Consider the following 15,325-nt stretch of genomic DNA (forward strand, 5'->3'; position numbering starts at 1 on the left):
ATTGTTTTTATTCTCTAGCTATATAAATTGGAAACTTTTTTTTATTGCCAGTACAGACATTTGGAAGAGGTCAAACAAACACAATAGCCATCACCTAAAAACTTACCACACTGTTTAGGTCCAATCCCAACTGCTTTTGGCAGCTAAACAGTGTTGAGCCTCTTTAGTAGTTTAATTTGGGACCACCAACTTATATCATGTCCTGTAGGTCTTTTTACATTATCAACACATGATTTTTTTCAGTAAGCCAAAACAGTTAGGAAACTTTTTTTTTAGCTTACCTGGTTATAGAAGTAGAAGAGTGCAAAAAAGTGCCTGTATCTCACCTACAGCCATACCACATTGGATACGCCCAATCTCGTCTGATCTTGGAAGCTAAGCAAAAAAGTGCCTGTATCTCACCTACAGCCATACCACATTGGATATGTCTGATCTTGGAAGCTAAGCAGTGATGGGCCTGGTTAGTACTTGGGTGGGTGACCACATGGGAACACCAGGTGCTGTAGGTTTTTTCCCATTACTGGCAAATTGTTTTTATTCTCTAGCTATATAAATTGGAAACTTTTTTTTATTGCCAGTACAGACATTTGGAAGAGGTCAAACAGACACAATAGCCATCACCTAAAAACTTACCACACTGTTTAGGCCCAATCCCAACTGCTTTTGGCAGCTAAACAGTGTTGAGCCTCTTAAGTATTTTAATTTGAGACCACCTGCTTATATCATGTCCTGTAGGTCTTTTTACATTATCAACACATGATTTTTTTCAGTAAGCCAAAACAGTTAGGAAACTTTTTTATTAGCTTACCTGGTTATAGAAGTAGAAGAGTGCAAAAAAGTGCCTGTATCTCACCTACAGCCATACCACATTGGATACGCCCAATCTCGTCTGATCTTGGAAGCTAAGCAAAAAAGTGCCTGTCTCTCACCTACAGCCATACCACATTGGATACGTCTGATCTTGGAAGCTAAGCAGTGATTGGTCTGGTTAGTACTTGGGTGGGTGACCACATGGGAACACCAGGTGCTGTAGGTTTTTTCCCATTACTGGCAAATTGTTTTTATTCTCTAGCTATATAAATTGGAAACTTTTTTTTATTGCCAGTACAAACATTTGGAAGAGGTCAAACAGACACAATAGCCATCACCTAAAAACTTACCACACTGTTTAGGCCCAATCCCAACTGCTTTTGGCAGCTAAACAGTGTTGAGCCTCTTAAGTAGTTTCATTTGAGACCACCTGCTTATATCATGTCCTGTAGGTCTTTTTTATACATTATGAACACATGATTTTTTTCAGTAAGCCAAAACAGTTAGGAAACTTTTTTATTAGCTTACCTGGTTATAGAAGTAGAAGAGTGCAAAAAAGTGCCTGTATCTCACCTACAGCCATACCACATTGGATACGCCCAATCTAGTCTGTTCTTGGAAGCTAAGCAGTGATGGGCCTGGTTAGTACTTAGGTGGGTGACCACATGGGAACACCAGGTGCGGTAGGTTTTTTCCCATTACTGGCAAATTGTTTTTATTCTCTAGCTATTCACATTGGAAACTTTTTTTTATTGCCAGTACAGACATTTGGAAGAGGTCAAACAGACACAATAGCCATCACCTAAAAACTTACCACACTGTTTAGGCCCAATTCCAACTGCTTTGGGCAGCTAAACAGTGTTGAGCCTCTTTAGTAGTTTAATTTGAGACCACCTGCTTATATCATGTCCTGTAGGTCTTTTTACATTATCAACACATGATTTTTTTCAGTAAGCCAAAACAGTTAGGAAACTTTTTTTTTAGCTTACCTGGTTATAGAAGTAGAATAGTGCAAAAAAGTTCCTGTATCTCACCTACAGCCATACCACATTGGATACGCCCAATCTCGTCTGATCTTGGAAGCTAAGCAGTGATGGGCCTGGTTAGTACTTGGGTGGGTGACCACATGGGAACACCAGGTGCTGTAGGTTTTTTACCATTACTGGCCATATTTTTTTATTCTCTAGCTATTTAAATTGGAAACTTTTTTTTATTGCCAGTACAGACATTTGGAAGAGGTCAAACAGACACAATAGCCATCACCTAAAAACTTACCACACTGTTTAGGCAAAATTCCAACTGCTTTTGGCAGCTAAACAGTGTTGAGCCTCTTTAGTAGTTTAATTTGAGACCACATGCTTATATCATGTACTGTAGGTCTTTTTACATTATCAACACATGATTTTTTTCAGTAAGCCAAAACAGTTAGGAAACTTTTTGATTAGCTTACCTGGTTATAGAAGTAAAAGAGGGCAAAAAAGTGCCTGTATCTCACCTACAGCCATACCACATTGAATAAGCCTAATCTCGTCTGATCTTGGAAGCTAAGCAGTGATGGGCCTGGTTAGTACTTGGGTGGGTGACCACATGGGAACACCAGGTGCTGTAGGTTTTTTCCCATTACTGGCAAATTGTTTTTATTCTCTAGCTATTTAAATTGGAAACTTTTTTTTATTGCCAGTACAGACATTTGGAAGAGGTTAAACAGACACAATAGCCGTCACCTAAAAATTTACCACACTGTTTAGGCCTAATCCCAACTGCTTTTGGCAGCTAAACAGTGTTGAGCCTCTTTAGTAGTTTAATTTTAGACCACCTGCTTATATCATGTCCTGTAGGTCTTTTTACATTATCAACACATGATTTTTTTCAGTAAGCCAAAACAGTTAGGAAACTTTTTGATTAGCTTACCTGGTTATAGAAGTAGAAGAGGGCAAAAAAGTGCCTGTATCTCACCTACAGCCATACCACATTGAATAAGCCTAATCTCGTCTGATCTTGGAAGCTAAGCAGTGATGGGCCTGGTTAGTACTTGGGTGGGTGACCGCATGGGAACACCAGGTGCTGTAGTTTTTTTACCATTACTGGCAAATTGTTTTTATTCTCTAGCTATTTAAATTGGAAACTTTTTTTTATTGCCAGTACAGACATTTGGAAGAGGTCAAACAGACACAATAGCCATCACCTAAAAACTTACCACACTGTTTAGGCCCAATTTCAACTGCTTTTGGCAGCTAAACAGTGTTGAGCCTCTTTAGTAGTTTAATTTGAGACCACATGCTTATATCATGTCCTGTAGGTCTTTTTACATTATCAACACATGATTTTTTTCAGTAAGCCAAAACAGTTAGGAAACTTTTTGATTAGCTTACCTGGTTATAGAAGTAGAAGAGGGCAAAAAAGTGCCTGTATCTCACCTACAGCCATACCACATTGAATAAGCCTAATCTCGTCTGATCTTGGAACCTAAGCAGTGATGGGCCTGGTTAGTACTTGGGTGGGTGACCACATGGGAACACCAGGTGCTGTAGGTTTTTTCCCATTACTGGCAAATTGTTTTTATTCTCTAGCTATTTAAATTGGAAACTTTTTTTTATTGCCAGTACAGACATTTGAAAGAGAGGTCAAAGAGACACAATAGCCATCACCTAAAAACTTACCACACTGTTTAGGCCCAATCCCAACTGCTTTTGGCAGCTAAACAGTGTTGAGCCTCTTTAGTAGTTTAATTTGAGACCACCTGCTTATATCATGTCCTGTAGGTCTTTTTACATTATCAACACATGATTTTTTTCAGTAAGCCAAAACAGTTAGGAAACTTATTTATTAGCTTACCTGGTTATAGAAGTAGAAGAGTGCAAAAAAGTGCCTGTATCTCACCTACAGCCATACCACATTGGATACGCCCAATCTCGTCTGATCTTGGAAGCTAAGCAGTGATGGGCCTGGTTAGTACTTGGGTGGGTGACCACATGGGAACACCAGGTGCTGTAGGTTTTTTCCCATTACTGGCAAATTGTTTTTATTCTCTAGCTATATAAATTGGAAACTTTTTTTTATTGCCAGTACAGACATTTGGAAGAGGTCAAACAGACACAATAGCCATCACCTAAAAACTTACCACACTGTTTAGGTCCAATCCCAACTGCTTTTGGCAGCTAAACAGTGTTGAGCCTCTTTAGTAGTTTAATTTGGGACCACCAACTTATATCATGTCCTGTAGGTCTTTTTACATTATCAACACATGATTTTTTTCAGTAAGCCAAAACAGTTAGGAAACTTTTTTATTAGCTTACCTGGTTATAGAAGTAGAAGAGTGCAAAAAAGTGCATGTATCTCACCTACAGTCATACCACATTGGATACGCCCAATCTCGTCTGATCTTTGAAGCTAAGCAGTGATGGGCCTGGTTAGTACTTGGGTGGGGGACCACATGGGAACACCAGGTGCAGTAGGTTTTTTCCCATTACTGGCAAATTGTTTTTATTCTCTAGCTATTTAAATTGGAAACTTTTTCTTTTTATTGCCAATACAGACATTTGGGAGAGGTCAAACAGACAAATTAGCCATCACATAAAAACTTACCACACTGTTTAGGCCCAATTCCAACTGCTTTTGGCAGCTAAACAGTGTTGAGCCTCTTTAGTAGTTTAATTTGGGACCACCTGATTATATCATGTCCTGTAGGTCTTTTTACATTATCAACACATGATTTTTTTCAGTAAGCCAAAACAGTTAGGAAACTTTTTTATTAGCTTACCTGGTTATAGAAGTAGAAGAGGGCAAAAAAGTGCCTGTATCTTACCCACAGCCATACCACATTGAATAAGCCTAATCTCGTCTGATCTTGGAAGTTAAGCAGTGATGGGCATGGTTAGTACTTGGGTGGTGGACCACATGGGAACACCAGGTGCTGTAGGTTTTTTCCCATTACTGGCAAATTGTTTTTATTCTCTAGCTATTTAAATTGGAAACATTTTCTTTTTATTGCCAATACAGACATTTGGGAGAGGTCAAACAGACACAATAGCCATCACATAAAAACTTACCACACTGTTTAGGCCCAATTCCAACTGCTTTGGGCAGCTAAACAGTGTTAAGCCTCTTTAGTAGTTTAATTTGAGACCACCTGCTTATATCATGTCCTGTAGGTCTTTTTACATTATCAACACATGATTTTTTTCAGTAAGCCAAAACAGTTAGGAAACTTTTTTTTTAGCTTACCTGGTTATAGAAGTAGAAGAGTGCAAAAAAGTGCCTGTATCTCACCTACAGCCATACCACATTGGATACGCCCAATCTCGTCTGATCTTGGAAGCTAAGCAAAAAAGTGCCTGTATCTCACCTACAGCCATACCACATTGGATACGTCTGATCTTGGAAGCTAAGCAGTGATGGGCCTGGTTAGTACTTGGGTGGGTGACCACATGGGAACACCAGGTGCTGTAGGTTTTTTCCCATTACTGGCAAATTGTTTTTATTCTCTAGCTATATAAATTGGAAACTTTTTTTTATTGCCAGTACAGACATTTGGAAGAGGTCAAACAAACACAATAGCCATCACCTAAAAACTTACCACACTGTTTAGGTCCAATCCCAACTGCTTTTGGCAGCTAAACAGTGTTGAGCCTCTTTAGTAGTTTAATTTGGGACCACCAACTTATATCATGTCCTGTAGGTCTTTTTACATTATCAACACATGATTTTTTTCAGTAAGCCAAAACAGTTAGGAAACTTTTTTTTTAGCTTACCTGGTTATAGAAGTAGAAGAGTGCAAAAAAGTGCCTGTATCTCACCTACAGCCATACCACATTGGATACGCCCAATCTCGTCTGATCTTGGAAGCTAAGCAAAAAAGTGCCTGTATCTCACCTACAGCCATACCACATTGGATATGTCTGATCTTGGAAGCTAAGCAGTGATGGGCCTGGTTAGTACTTGGGTGGGTGACCACATGGGAACACCAGGTGCTGTAGGTTTTTTCCCATTACTGGCAAATTGTTTTTATTCTCTAGCTATATAAATTGGAAACTTTTTTTTATTGCCAGTACAGACATTTGGAAGAGGTCAAACAGACACAATAGCCATCACCTAAAAACTTACCACACTGTTTAGGCCCAATCCCAACTGCTTTTGGCAGCTAAACAGTGTTGAGCCTCTTAAGTATTTTAATTTGAGACCACCTGCTTATATCATGTCCTGTAGGTCTTTTTACATTATCAACACATGATTTTTTTCAGTAAGCCAAAACAGTTAGGAAACTTTTTTATTAGCTTACCTGGTTATAGAAGTAGAAGAGTGCAAAAAAGTGCCTGTATCTCACCTACAGCCATACCACATTGGATACGCCCAATCTCGTCTGATCTTGGAAGCTAAGCAAAAAAGTGCCTGTCTCTCACCTACAGCCATACCACATTGGATACGTCTGATCTTGGAAGCTAAGCAGTGATTGGTCTGGTTAGTACTTGGGTGGGTGACCACATGGGAACACCAGGTGCTGTAGGTTTTTTCCCATTACTGGCAAATTGTTTTTATTCTCTAGCTATATAAATTGGAAACTTTTTTTTATTGCCAGTACAAACATTTGGAAGAGGTCAAACAGACACAATAGCCATCACCTAAAAACTTACCACACTGTTTAGGCCCAATCCCAACTGCTTTTGGCAGCTAAACAGTGTTGAGCCTCTTAAGTAGTTTCATTTGAGACCACCTGCTTATATCATGTCCTGTAGGTCTTTTTTATACATTATGAACACATGATTTTTTTCAGTAAGCCAAAACAGTTAGGAAACTTTTTTATTAGCTTACCTGGTTATAGAAGTAGAAGAGTGCAAAAAAGTGCCTGTATCTCACCTACAGCCATACCACATTGGATACGCCCAATCTAGTCTGTTCTTGGAAGCTAAGCAGTGATGGGCCTGGTTAGTACTTAGGTGGGTGACCACATGGGAACACCAGGTGCGGTAGGTTTTTTCCCATTACTGGCAAATTGTTTTTATTCTCTAGCTATTCACATTGGAAACTTTTTTTTATTGCCAGTACAGACATTTGGAAGAGGTCAAACAGACACAATAGCCATCACCTAAAAACTTACCACACTGTTTAGGCCCAATTCCAACTGCTTTGGGCAGCTAAACAGTGTTGAGCCTCTTTAGTAGTTTAATTTGAGACCACCTGCTTATATCATGTCCTGTAGGTCTTTTTACATTATCAACACATGATTTTTTTCAGTAAGCCAAAACAGTTAGGAAACTTTTTTTTTAGCTTACCTGGTTATAGAAGTAGAATAGTGCAAAAAAGTTCCTGTATCTCACCTACAGCCATACCACATTGGATACGCCCAATCTCGTCTGATCTTGGAAGCTAAGCAGTGATGGGCCTGGTTAGTACTTGGGTGGGTGACCACATGGGAACACCAGGTGCTGTAGGTTTTTTACCATTACTGGCCATATTTTTTTATTCTCTAGCTATTTAAATTGGAAACTTTTTTTTATTGCCAGTACAGACATTTGGAAGAGGTCAAACAGACACAATAGCCATCACCTAAAAACTTACCACACTGTTTAGGCAAAATTCCAACTGCTTTTGGCAGCTAAACAGTGTTGAGCCTCTTTAGTAGTTTAATTTGAGACCACCTGCTTATATCATGTCCTGTAGGTCTTTTTACATTATCAACACATGATTTTTTTCAGTAAGCCAAAACAGTTAGGAAACTTTTTTTTTAGCTTACCTGGTTATAGAAGTAGAATAGTGCAAAAAAGTTCCTGTATCTCACCTACAGCCATACCACATTGGATACGCCCAATCTCGTCTGATCTTGGAAGCTAAGCAGTGATGGGCCTGGTTAGTACTTGGGTGGGTGACCACATGGGAACACCAGGTGCTGTAGGTTTTTTACCATTACTGGCCATATTTTTTTATTCTCTAGCTATTTAAATTGGAAACTTTTTTTTATTGCCAGTACAGACATTTGGAAGAGGTCAAACAGACACAATAGCCATCACCTAAAAACTTACCACACTGTTTAGGCAAAATTCCAACTGCTTTTGGCAGCTAAACAGTGTTGAGCCTCTTTAGTAGTTTAATTTGAGACCACATGCTTATATCATGTACTGTAGGTCTTTTTACATTATCAACACATGATTTTTTTCAGTAAGCCAAAACAGTTAGGAAACTTTTTGATTAGCTTACCTGGTTATAGAAGTAGAAGAGGGCAAAAAAGTGCCTGTATCTCACCTACAGCCATACCACATTGAATAAGCCTAATCTCGTCTGATCTTGGAAGCTAAGCAGTGATGGGCCTGGTTAGTACTTGGGTGGGTGACCACATGGGAACACCAGGTGCTGTAGGTTTTTTCCCATTACTGGCAAATTGTTTTTATTCTCTAGCTATTTAAATTGGAAACTTTTTTTTATTGCCAGTACAGACATTTGGAAGAGGTTAAACAGACACAATAGCCGTCACCTAAAAATTTACCACACTGTTTAGGCCTAATCCCAACTGCTTTTGGCAGCTAAACAGTGTTGAGCCTCTTTAGTAGTTTAATTTTAGACCACCTGCTTATATCATGTCCTGTAGGTCTTTTTACATTATCAACACATGATTTTTTTCAGTAAGCCAAAACAGTTAGGAAACTTTTTGATTAGCTTACCTGGTTATAGAAGTAGAAGAGGGCAAAAAAGTGCCTGTATCTCACCTACAGCCATACCACATTGAATAAGCCTAATCTCGTCTGATCTTGGAAGCTAAGCAGTGATGGGCCTGGTTAGTACTTGGGTGGGTGACCGCATGGGAACACCAGGTGCTGTAGTTTTTTTACCATTACTGGCAAATTGTTTTTATTCTCTAGCTATTTAAATTGGAAACTTTTTTTTATTGCCAGTACAGACATTTGGAAGAGGTCAAACAGACACAATAGCCATCACCTAAAAACTTACCACACTGTTTAGGCCCAATTTCAACTGCTTTTGGCAGCTAAACAGTGTTGAGCCTCTTTAGTAGTTTAATTTGAGACCACATGCTTATATCATGTCCTGTAGGTCTTTTTACATTATCAACACATGATTTTTTTCAGTAAGCCAAAACAGTTAGGAAACTTTTTGATTAGCTTACCTGGTTATAGAAGTAGAAGAGGGCAAAAAAGTGCCTGTATCTCACCTACAGCCATACCACATTGAATAAGCCTAATCTCGTCTGATCTTGGAACCTAAGCAGTGATGGGCCTGGTTAGTACTTGGGTGGGTGACCACATGGGAACACCAGGTGCTGTAGGTTTTTTCCCATTACTGGCAAATTGTTTTTATTCTCTAGCTATTTAAATTGGAAACTTTTTTTTATTGCCAGTACAGACATTTGAAAGAGAGGTCAAAGAGACACAATAGCCATCACCTAAAAACTTACCACACTGTTTAGGCCCAATCCCAACTGCTTTTGGCAGCTAAACAGTGTTGAGCCTCTTTAGTAGTTTAATTTGAGACCACCTGCTTATATCATGTCCTGTAGGTCTTTTTACATTATCAACACATGATTTTTTTCAGTAAGCCAAAACAGTTAGGAAACTTATTTATTAGCTTACCTGGTTATAGAAGTAGAAGAGTGCAAAAAAGTGCCTGTATCTCACCTACAGCCATACCACATTGGATACGCCCAATCTCGTCTGATCTTGGAAGCTAAGCAGTGATGGGCCTGGTTAGTACTTGGGTGGGTGACCACATGGGAACACCAGGTGCTGTAGGTTTTTTCCCATTACTGGCAAATTGTTTTTATTCTCTAGCTATATAAATTGGAAACTTTTTTTTATTGCCAGTACAGACATTTGGAAGAGGTCAAACAGACACAATAGCCATCACCTAAAAACTTACCACACTGTTTAGGTCCAATCCCAACTGCTTTTGGCAGCTAAACAGTGTTGAGCCTCTTTAGTAGTTTAATTTGGGACCACCAACTTATATCATGTCCTGTAGGTCTTTTTACATTATCAACACATGATTTTTTTCAGTAAGCCAAAACAGTTAGGAAACTTTTTTATTAGCTTACCTGGTTATAGAAGTAGAAGAGTGCAAAAAAGTGCATGTATCTCACCTACAGTCATACCACATTGGATACGCCCAATCTCGTCTGATCTTTGAAGCTAAGCAGTGATGGGCCTGGTTAGTACTTGGGTGGGGGACCACATGGGAACACCAGGTGCAGTAGGTTTTTTCCCATTACTGGCAAATTGTTTTTATTCTCTAGCTATTTAAATTGGAAACTTTTTCTTTTTATTGCCAATACAGACATTTGGGAGAGGTCAAACAGACAAATTAGCCATCACATAAAAACTTACCACACTGTTTAGGCCCAATTCCAACTGCTTTTGGCAGCTAAACAGTGTTGAGCCTCTTTAGTAGTTTAATTTGGGACCACCTGATTATATCATGTCCTGTAGGTCTTTTTACATTATCAACACATGATTTTTTTCAGTAAGCCAAAACAGTTAGGAAACTTTTTTATTAGCTTACCTGGTTATAGAAGTAGAAGAGGGCAAAAAAGTGCCTGTATCTTACCCACAGCCATACCACATTGAATAAGCCTAATCTCGTCTGATCTTGGAAGTTAAGCAGTGATGGGCATGGTTAGTACTTGGGTGGTGGACCACATGGGAACACCAGGTGCTGTAGGTTTTTTCCCATTACTGGCAAATTGTTTTTATTCTCTAGCTATTTAAATTGGAAACATTTTCTTTTTATTGCCAATACAGACATTTGGGAGAGGTCAAACAGACACAATAGCCATCACATAAAAACTTACCACACTGTTTAGGCCCAATTCCAACTGCTTTGGGCAGCTAAACAGTGTTAAGCCTCTTTAGTAGTTTAATTTGAGACCACCTGCTTATATCATGTCCTGTAGGTCTTTTTACATTATCAACACATGATTTTTTTCAGTAAGCCAAAACAGTTAGGAAACTTTTTTTTTAGCTTACCTGGTTATAGAAGTAGAAGAGTGCAAAAAAGTGCCTGTATCTCACCTACAGCCATACCACATTGGATACGCCCAATCTCGTCTGATCTTGGAAGCTAAGCAAAAAAGTGCCTGTATCTCACCTACAGCCATACCACATTGGATACGTCTGATCTTGGAAGCTAAGCAGTGATGGGCCTGGTTAGTACTTGGGTGGGTGACCACATGGGAACACCAGGTGCTGTAGGTTTTTTCCCATTACTGGCAAATTGTTTTTATTCTCTAGCTATATAAATTGGAAACTTTTTTTTATTGCCAGTACAGACATTTGGAAGAGGTCAAACAGACACAATAGCCATCACCTAAAAACTTACCACACTGTTTAGGCCCAATCCCAACTGCTTTTGGCAGCTAAACAGTGTTGAGCCTCTTAAGTATTTTAATTTGAGACCACCTGCTTATATCATGTCCTGTAGGTCTTTTTACATTATCAACACATGATTTTTTTCAGTAAGCCAAAACAGTTAGGAAACTTTTTTATTAGCTTACCTGGTTATAGAAGTAGAAGAGTGCAAAAAAGTGCCTGTATCTCACCTACAGCCATACCACATTGGATACGCCCAATCTCGTCTGATCTTGGAAGCTAAGCAAAAAAGTGCCTGTCTCTCACCTACAGCCATACCACATTGGATACGTCTGATCTTGGAAGCTAAGCAGTGATGGGCCTGGTTAGTACTTGGGTGGGTGACCACATGGGAACACCAGGTGCTGTAGGTTTTTTCCCATTACTGGCAAATTGTTTTTATTCTCTAGCTATATAAATTGGAAACTTTTTTTATTGCCAGTACAAACATTTGGAAGAGGTCAAACAGACACAATAGCCATCACCTAAAAACTTACCACACTGTTTAGGCCCAATCCCAACTGCTTTTGGCAGCTAAACAGTGTTGAGCCTATTAAGTAGTTTAATTTGAGACCACCTGCTTATATCATGTCCTGTAGGTCTTTTTTATACATTATGAACACATGATTTTTTTCAGTAAGCCAAAACAGTTAGGAAACTTTTTTATTAGCTTACCTGGTTATAGAAGTAGAAGAGTGCAAAAAAGTGCCTGTATCTCACCTACAGCCATACCACATTGGATACGCCCAATCTAGTCTGTTCTTGGAAGCTAAGCAGTGATGGGCCTGGTTAGTACTTAGGTGGGTGACCACATGGGAACACCAGGTGCGGTAGGTTTTTTCCCATTACTGGCAAATTGTTTTTATTCTCTAGCTATTCAAATTGGAAACTTTTTTTTATTGCCAGTACAGACATTTGGAAGAGGTCAAACAGACACAATAGCCATCACCTAAAAACTTACCACACTGTTTAGGCCCAATCCCAACTGCTTTTGGCAGCTAAACAGTGTTGAGCCTCTTTAGTAGTTTAATTTGGGACCACCTGCTTATATCATGTCCTGTAGGTCTTTTTACATTATCAACACATGATTTTTTTCAGTAAGCCAAAACAGTTAGGAAACTTTTTTATTAGCTTACCTGGTTATAGAAGTAGAAGAGTGCAAACAAGTGCCTGTATCTCACCTACAGTCATACCACATTGGATACGCCCAATCTCGTCTGATCTTGGAAGTTAAGCAGTGATGGGCCTGGTTAGTACTTGGGTGGGGGACCACATAGGAACACCAGGTGCTGTAGGTTTTTTCCCATTACTGGCAAATTGTTTTTATTCTCTAGCTATTTAAATTGGAAACTTTTTCTTTTTATTGCCAATACAGACATTTGGGAGAGGTCAAACAGACACAATAGCCATCACATAAAAACTTACCACACTGTTTAGGCCCAATTCCAACTGCTTTGGGCAGCTAAACAGTGTTGAGCCTCTTTAGTAGTTTAATTTGAGACCACCTGCTTATATCATGTCCTGTAGGTCTTTTTACATTATCAACACATGATTTTTTTCAGTAAGCCAAAACAGTTAGGAAACTTTTTTTTTAGCTTACCTGGTTATAGAAGTAGAAGAGTGCAAAAAAGTTCCTGTATCTCACCTACAGCCATACCACATTGGATACGCCCAATCTCGTCTGATCTTGGAAGCTAAGCAGTGATGGGCCTGGTTAGTACTTGGGTGGGTGACCACATGGGAACACCAGGTGCTGTAGGTTTTTTACCATTACTGGCCATATTTTTTTATTCTCTAGCTATTTAAATTGGAAACTTTTTTTTATTGCCAGTACAGACATTTGGAAGAGGTCAAACAGACACAATAGCCATCACCTAAAAACTTACCACACTGTTTAGGCAAAATTCCAACTGCTTTTGGCAGCTAAACAGTGTTGAGCCTCTTTAGTAGTTTAATTTGAGACCACATGCTTATATCATGTCCTGTAGGTCTTTTTACATTATCAACACATGATTTTTTTCAGTAAGCCAAAACAGTTAGGAAACTTTTTGATTAGCTTACCTGGTTATAGAAGTAGAAGAGGGCAAAAAAGTGCCTGTATCTCACCTACAGCCATACCACATTGAATAAGCCTAATCTCGTCTGATCTTGGAAGCTAAGCAGTGATGGGCCTGGTTAGTACTTGGGTGGGTGACCACATGGGAACACCAGGTGCTGTAGGTTTTTTCCCATTACTGGCAAATTGTTTTTATTCTCTAGCTATTTAAATTGGAAACTTTTTTTTATTGCCAGTACAGACATTTGGAAGAGGTTAAACAGACACAATAGCCGTCACCTAAAAACTTACCACACTGTTTAGGCCTAATCCCAACTGCTTTTGGCAGCTAAACAGTGTTGAGCCTCTTTAGTAGTTTAATTTTAGACCACCTGCTTATATCATGTCCTGTAGGTCTTTTTACATTATCAACACATGATTTTTTTCAGTAAGCCAAAACAGTTAGGAAACTTTTTTATTAGCTTACCTGGTTATAGAAGTAGAAGAGTGCAAAAAAGTGCCTGTATCTCACCTACAGCCATACCACATTGGATACGCCCAATCTCGTCTGATCTTGGAAGCTAAGCAAAAAAGTGCCTGTATCTCACCTACAGCCATACCACATTGGATACGCCCAATCTCGTCTGATCTTGGAAGCTAAGCAGTGATGGGCCTGGTTAGTACTTGGGTGGGTGACCACATGGGAACACCAGGTGCGGTAGGTTTTTTCCCATTACTGGCAAATTGTTTTTATTGTCTAGCTATTCAAATTGGAAACTTTTTTTTATTGCCAGTACAGACATTTGGAAGAGGTCAAACAGACACAATAGCCATCACCTAAAAACTTACCACACTGTTTAGGCAAAATTCCAACTGCTTTTGGCAGCTAAACAGTGTTGAGCCTCTTTAGTAGTTTAATTTGGGACCACCTGCTTATATCATGTCCTGTAGGTCTTTTTACATTATCAACACATGATTTTTTTAAGTAAGCCAAAACAGTTAGGAAACTTTTTTTTTAGCTTACCTGGTTATAGAAGTAGAAGAGTGCAAAAAAGTTCCTGTATCTCACCTACAGCCATACCACATTGGATACGCCCAATCTCGTCTGATCTTGGAAGCTAAGCAGTGATGGGCCTGGTTAGTACTTGGGTGGGTGACCACATGGGAACACCAGGTGCTGTAGGTTTTTTACCATTACTGGCAAATTGTTTTTATTCTCTAGCTATTTAAATTGGAAACTTTTTTTTATTGCCAGTACAGACATTTGGAAGAGGTCAAACAGACACAATAGCCATCACCTAAAAACTTACCACACTGTTTAGGCAAAATTCCAACTGCTTTTGGCAGCTAAACAGTGTTGAGCCTCTTTAGTAGTTTAATTTGAGACCACATGCTTATATCATGTCCTGTAGGTCTTTTTACATTATCAACACATGATTTTTTCCAGTAAGCCAAAACAGTTAGGAAACTTTTTGATTAGCTTACCTGGTTATAGAAGTAGAAGAGGGCAAAAAAGTGCATGTATCTCATCTACAGAAAAGGCTATAAACCAAGCGCAGGAAAACAAATGGGGCTAGTGATTGTCCTTGCTGCTGTCCTAGAAGGGATACTCAACCCTTCTTAAACTCAAAAAGCAAAAATACACACAAATAGACAGCGCAGACTGGACACTCAATAACCCAAGGAATTAAAGATTTTAAATTTGTTTATTTTGTACAAATCTCTTAGAAATATAGACAAATTTTAAAAAGAGGTCACCGGCCGGTGGGGTTCATACAATACATAGCATTTTACATAAAATAACAAAGATATAATGATAAAAATAAATAAACATTGGAGCAGCTTTTAATAATGCATAATTCCAGCTTGGTTAAGCATATATAGGGTTATTTGCTTTTTATAGCAGGGTTAGATTGAAATCAAGCTTTTTGCCAGAAGGCTGTTAGTTGACAAATTGTTATGCTGTGCTGCCTGCACAGAACTTGCTTTCAGCAGCTTGTTTAGAAGATTAGTCAATCAGCCATACTATTTAGAGTTAGTGACAATTTGGCACATATAAGCAGAAAGAAAGCAAATGGGTATACTTATGCTCTTGCTCTGCGGCTTGTATGATGCTGTATAATTGTAATCCACT

General features: G+C 38.9%; 18 non-coding genes and 12 pseudogenes across 18 annotated transcripts; all 30 read left to right on the forward strand.

Moving 5' to 3' along the window:
* The first annotated feature begins 324 nt into the window (after positions 1-324).
* Positions 325-509, forward strand: LOC146024769 (5S ribosomal RNA; annotated as a pseudogene).
* Positions 510-851: 342 nt separating this feature from the next.
* Positions 852-1,036, forward strand: LOC146025157 (5S ribosomal RNA; annotated as a pseudogene).
* Positions 1,037-1,381: 345 nt separating this feature from the next.
* LOC146024717 (5S ribosomal RNA) lies at positions 1,382-1,500 on the forward strand (annotated as a pseudogene).
* Positions 1,501-1,842: 342 nt separating this feature from the next.
* Positions 1,843-1,961, forward strand: LOC146025405 (5S ribosomal RNA). The gene has a single exon (XR_014454103.1). It is a non-coding gene; the product is annotated as a 5S ribosomal RNA (ribosomal RNA).
* A 342-nt stretch (positions 1,962-2,303) lies between these two features.
* LOC146023126 (5S ribosomal RNA) lies at positions 2,304-2,422 on the forward strand. Its single transcript, XR_014452554.1, has one exon. It is a non-coding gene; the product is annotated as a 5S ribosomal RNA (ribosomal RNA).
* A 342-nt stretch (positions 2,423-2,764) lies between these two features.
* Positions 2,765-2,883, forward strand: LOC146023917 (5S ribosomal RNA). Its single transcript, XR_014453318.1, has one exon. It is a non-coding gene; the product is annotated as a 5S ribosomal RNA (ribosomal RNA).
* Positions 2,884-3,225: 342 nt separating this feature from the next.
* On the forward strand, positions 3,226-3,344 carry LOC146023478 (5S ribosomal RNA). The gene has a single exon (XR_014452893.1). It is a non-coding gene; the product is annotated as a 5S ribosomal RNA (ribosomal RNA).
* A 344-nt stretch (positions 3,345-3,688) lies between these two features.
* LOC146025417 (5S ribosomal RNA) lies at positions 3,689-3,807 on the forward strand. The gene has a single exon (XR_014454115.1). It is a non-coding gene; the product is annotated as a 5S ribosomal RNA (ribosomal RNA).
* A 342-nt stretch (positions 3,808-4,149) lies between these two features.
* LOC146024360 (5S ribosomal RNA) lies at positions 4,150-4,268 on the forward strand. Its single transcript, XR_014453744.1, has one exon. It is a non-coding gene; the product is annotated as a 5S ribosomal RNA (ribosomal RNA).
* A 345-nt stretch (positions 4,269-4,613) lies between these two features.
* On the forward strand, positions 4,614-4,732 carry LOC146025068 (5S ribosomal RNA; annotated as a pseudogene).
* Positions 4,733-5,077: 345 nt separating this feature from the next.
* LOC146024770 (5S ribosomal RNA) lies at positions 5,078-5,262 on the forward strand (annotated as a pseudogene).
* Positions 5,263-5,604: 342 nt separating this feature from the next.
* LOC146024771 (5S ribosomal RNA) lies at positions 5,605-5,789 on the forward strand (annotated as a pseudogene).
* Positions 5,790-6,131: 342 nt separating this feature from the next.
* LOC146025158 (5S ribosomal RNA) lies at positions 6,132-6,316 on the forward strand (annotated as a pseudogene).
* Positions 6,317-6,661: 345 nt separating this feature from the next.
* LOC146024718 (5S ribosomal RNA) lies at positions 6,662-6,780 on the forward strand (annotated as a pseudogene).
* Positions 6,781-7,122: 342 nt separating this feature from the next.
* Positions 7,123-7,241, forward strand: LOC146025429 (5S ribosomal RNA). Its single transcript, XR_014454127.1, has one exon. It is a non-coding gene; the product is annotated as a 5S ribosomal RNA (ribosomal RNA).
* Positions 7,242-7,583: 342 nt separating this feature from the next.
* Positions 7,584-7,702, forward strand: LOC146025440 (5S ribosomal RNA). The gene has a single exon (XR_014454138.1). It is a non-coding gene; the product is annotated as a 5S ribosomal RNA (ribosomal RNA).
* Positions 7,703-8,044: 342 nt separating this feature from the next.
* Positions 8,045-8,163, forward strand: LOC146023127 (5S ribosomal RNA). The gene has a single exon (XR_014452555.1). It is a non-coding gene; the product is annotated as a 5S ribosomal RNA (ribosomal RNA).
* Positions 8,164-8,505: 342 nt separating this feature from the next.
* LOC146023918 (5S ribosomal RNA) lies at positions 8,506-8,624 on the forward strand. Its single transcript, XR_014453319.1, has one exon. It is a non-coding gene; the product is annotated as a 5S ribosomal RNA (ribosomal RNA).
* Positions 8,625-8,966: 342 nt separating this feature from the next.
* Positions 8,967-9,085, forward strand: LOC146023479 (5S ribosomal RNA). The gene has a single exon (XR_014452894.1). It is a non-coding gene; the product is annotated as a 5S ribosomal RNA (ribosomal RNA).
* Positions 9,086-9,429: 344 nt separating this feature from the next.
* Positions 9,430-9,548, forward strand: LOC146025508 (5S ribosomal RNA). Its single transcript, XR_014454170.1, has one exon. It is a non-coding gene; the product is annotated as a 5S ribosomal RNA (ribosomal RNA).
* Positions 9,549-9,890: 342 nt separating this feature from the next.
* On the forward strand, positions 9,891-10,009 carry LOC146024361 (5S ribosomal RNA). The gene has a single exon (XR_014453745.1). It is a non-coding gene; the product is annotated as a 5S ribosomal RNA (ribosomal RNA).
* Positions 10,010-10,354: 345 nt separating this feature from the next.
* On the forward strand, positions 10,355-10,473 carry LOC146025069 (5S ribosomal RNA; annotated as a pseudogene).
* Positions 10,474-10,818: 345 nt separating this feature from the next.
* LOC146024772 (5S ribosomal RNA) lies at positions 10,819-11,003 on the forward strand (annotated as a pseudogene).
* A 342-nt stretch (positions 11,004-11,345) lies between these two features.
* On the forward strand, positions 11,346-11,530 carry LOC146024774 (5S ribosomal RNA; annotated as a pseudogene).
* A 344-nt stretch (positions 11,531-11,874) lies between these two features.
* Positions 11,875-11,993, forward strand: LOC146024719 (5S ribosomal RNA; annotated as a pseudogene).
* Positions 11,994-12,335: 342 nt separating this feature from the next.
* Positions 12,336-12,454, forward strand: LOC146021573 (5S ribosomal RNA). Its single transcript, XR_014451053.1, has one exon. It is a non-coding gene; the product is annotated as a 5S ribosomal RNA (ribosomal RNA).
* Positions 12,455-12,799: 345 nt separating this feature from the next.
* LOC146025521 (5S ribosomal RNA) lies at positions 12,800-12,918 on the forward strand. Its single transcript, XR_014454181.1, has one exon. It is a non-coding gene; the product is annotated as a 5S ribosomal RNA (ribosomal RNA).
* Positions 12,919-13,260: 342 nt separating this feature from the next.
* LOC146023129 (5S ribosomal RNA) lies at positions 13,261-13,379 on the forward strand. The gene has a single exon (XR_014452557.1). It is a non-coding gene; the product is annotated as a 5S ribosomal RNA (ribosomal RNA).
* Positions 13,380-13,797: 418 nt separating this feature from the next.
* On the forward strand, positions 13,798-13,916 carry LOC146021664 (5S ribosomal RNA). Its single transcript, XR_014451141.1, has one exon. It is a non-coding gene; the product is annotated as a 5S ribosomal RNA (ribosomal RNA).
* Positions 13,917-14,258: 342 nt separating this feature from the next.
* LOC146025534 (5S ribosomal RNA) lies at positions 14,259-14,377 on the forward strand. Its single transcript, XR_014454193.1, has one exon. It is a non-coding gene; the product is annotated as a 5S ribosomal RNA (ribosomal RNA).
* The last annotated feature ends 948 nt before the right edge of the window (positions 14,378-15,325 follow it).

Source organism: Crinia signifera, chromosome 7, assembly GCF_055691185.1.
Source record: "Crinia signifera chromosome 7, ASM5569118v1, whole genome shotgun sequence".
NCBI lineage: Eukaryota > Metazoa > Chordata > Amphibia > Anura > Myobatrachidae > Crinia > Crinia signifera.